At 50.0% G+C, this 3,017-nt stretch overlaps 1 protein-coding gene across 1 annotated transcript in view; it reads left to right on the top strand.

Annotated features, from left to right (window-relative positions):
- Nucleotides 1-3,017, top strand: part of TAZ (tafazzin) — a 25,891-nt gene that overhangs the window by 15,922 nt on the left and 6,952 nt on the right. The gene's annotated exons all lie outside the window — the stretch shown is intronic.

The raw sequence follows: 3,017 nt of genomic DNA, 5'->3' as shown, positions 1-3,017 counted from the left end.
CCCCCAATAGCTAGGAATCCAAAACAGTCCAGTGGAGCCTGAGCGGTGGGTGTTGCCTTCTGATACACTTCCGGTGATGTCAGAGGGTGTGGCATATGCAAATAAGTTATGCCAATGAGCTGTGCTAATGAGCTCCTGCGCCTCTTTTTCTACGAAATGACCCCTGGGTGGCTTAGTACCCCTGCCAGAGCTGCCATGTTTGGGAAGGGTGCCTGGAGAGCTGTGGCTAATGGAGGTGTCAAGGGATGGCATTCCAGGACGGCAAGGCAAATGGAAAGATAGTGAGTCTCTGGATCTGTGTGGCAAAGACCCAAGGCTGTGAAGGAACTCAGTGGGGAAATGTTCATCTGATGGTGAAAAGTGCTGTCAAGTTGCAGACGACTTCTGGCGACCCCGTAGAGTTTTCTTTTCTTTCCCTTTAAAAAAAAATCTAACTTCCTCCTGTGCCACTTCTTGTTTCTGGTATGACTTTTCATTAAACGTTTCAATAATTTTTTTCAAATCTCTTGGCCTCTTTCTTTCTCCATCAGCCTCTTCCAGTATCTTTATGTGTCTTTCCCCCCTTTCTTTCCGTAATTTGTAGGCCAGCCATCTTTTTGTTTGGTTTGCATTTTCAAAATAGTTTTGTTTTGCATAAGTAATTTTTTTTTTGGGCTGTTCCTTGTGATGATAATTCATTCGACGTTGTAAGAACCTTATATTTGATCTTGTTTCTTCAGTTACAGAGCCTTGTTTCATCTCATCTCCTTCTTTGTTCAGTTGATCTTGAAGCTTTGTATACTTCTGTTTCCTTTGCTTTCTAATACACGCATCTTCTTTAATTATCCAGCCTCTTGCGTATGCCTCACATGCATCCCACGCTACACAAATAGAAATGTCTGGTTGGATATTTTGTTTGAAAAACATTTGAAGTTCCTTTTTGCTGTCTGCCACACATTTTTCATTTTGCAAAAGAAATAGGACTGTGCTTTTGACATTACAAGCGACCCCGTAGAGTTTTCAAGAGTGGTCGGCCACTGCCTGCCTCTGCACGGCAACCCTGGGCTTCCTTGGGGATCTCCTAAAGCACAAACCAGGGTCGACCCTGCTAGCCTGGGCCATCCAGGTCAAGGCAAGAGACGAACAGAAGTGGGTTTGCCCTTGCCTGCCTCTGCACAGCAACCCTGGGCTTCCTCGGTGGTCTCCCCTCCAAGTACTAACCCGGGCCGATCCTGCATAGCTCCCAAGTTCTGACTAGGCTGGGCTAGCTTGGACCACGCATGTCAGGGAAGAGACGAACAGAGGTGGTTCGCCATTGCCTGCCTCTGCGCAGCAACCCTGGACTTCCTCGGTGGCCTCTCCTCCAAGTACTAACCGGAGCCGATCCTGCATAGCTCCCAAGTTCTGACTAGGCTGGGCTAGCTTGGACCATGCAGGTCAGGGGAAAGACAAACAGAGGTGGTTGGCCAGTGGCCACTACCTGCCTCTGCGTAGCAACCCTGGGCTTCCTCGGTGGTCTCCCCTCCAAGTACTAACCGGGGCCGATCCTGCTTAACTTCTGAGATCTGACTAGGCTGGGCTAGCTTGGACCATGCAGGTCAGGGGAAAGATAATCAGAGGTGGTTGGCCACTGCCTGCCTCTGCATAGCAACCCTGGACTTCCTTGGTGGTCTCCCCTCCAAGTACTAACCAGGACCGGCCCTGCTTCGCTTCCGAGATCTGACGAGATCAGGATAGCTTGAGCCATGGGGGGTCCAGGCAAGGACGAAATACAATTGGCTGGAAAAACAACACCCATGGCATTAACATCCGCACATCAGAGGCGCAGCCGTGAATGGGGCAGCGGCAGCAAGCAGATGGTCTCGCAGGTCGTGCTCGGAAAACGGAAGCCTCACCTCCTGCAGCAGCCGCTTTGTGGCGGCCATCCTGTGGCTGTGCCCGTCAGGCTGTGCCACAGTCCCAAAGGTGCCCACAGACACAGAAAGGTTGGGGACGCCTGGGCTAGTATCTGGGGAGACCCACCGAGGGCAGTTCGGACACACCTGGACAATTGTCTCTTCCCCACTGGAGTCAGTGCTCCTTAAAACGTTAAACTTTAACCGGAATGTGTCCTGAGCTTTTTATCGGCAATCGGGTGGTCCAGACGGACCCCAGAACGGGAACGAGAGTGACCCTGTCGTGAGGTTGCTGTCAGGTCTGTCGAGATGATTGGCGATCTGGCAAATGAAAGGGGGCTCTCCGGCAATGCTCCCTTGAAGCTGTGGAGTCTTGCGAACAAAAATTCCAGTTTGTGAGCTGCTGGCATTACAGTTCTGGCCGAGCGATTAGTTTGCTCTGGAGCCGTCCTTCCTGAGCCAAGACAAAAATGTGTGAGCCGGAGGCTAAAAAACTGTGAGCTGGCTCACACTAACTCAGCTTAGGGGGAACACTGTTCTCCGGGCAGATGTCTCGTTAGCAGAAATGTGGCATGGGAGCCAGTTTGATGTATTGGTTAGGAGCGCGGACTCTGATCTGGGAGAACTGGGTTTGATTCCCCACTCCTCTGTGTGCAGCGGCTGGTGTGACCTTGGGTCAGCTACAAGTTCTTTCAGAGCTGTTCTCTCGCGTGCAGTTCTCGAAAGAGCTGTCTCAGCCCCATCTGCCTCACAGGCAATGCTCCCTCTAAGCTGTTGGAGTCTTGTGAGCAAAAAATCAACTTTGTGAGCTACTGGCATTAAAGCTGTGAGCGAGCAATTTGGCTCCTGCATAAATCAGTTTGTTCTGGAGCCCTCCTTCCTGAGCTAAGACAAAAATGTGTGAGCCGGAGGCTGAAAAACTGTGGGCTAACTCACACCCACTCAGCTTAGAGGGAGCACTGCACAGGGTGTCTGTCGTGGGGAGGGGAAAGGAGAGGAGATTGTAAGTCGCTGTGAGACTGTTTTGGGTAGTAAATGGGAATATAAAGATTTTTTTATATAGTTTTTTTTCTTCTTGATCATATTCATATTTTCCCTGGTTTTATGGATTTCTCTTTGAAGTAATATTTTATTAGGATGTTA

The sequence above is a fragment of the Gekko japonicus genome, unplaced genomic scaffold (assembly GCF_001447785.1).
Source record: "Gekko japonicus isolate JY-2015 unplaced genomic scaffold, Gekko_japonicus_V1.1 scaffold2795, whole genome shotgun sequence".
NCBI lineage: Eukaryota > Metazoa > Chordata > Lepidosauria > Squamata > Gekkonidae > Gekko > Gekko japonicus.
Note: the sequence above shows the minus strand (reverse complement) of the source record. Positions and strands in the feature narration are given on the sequence as shown.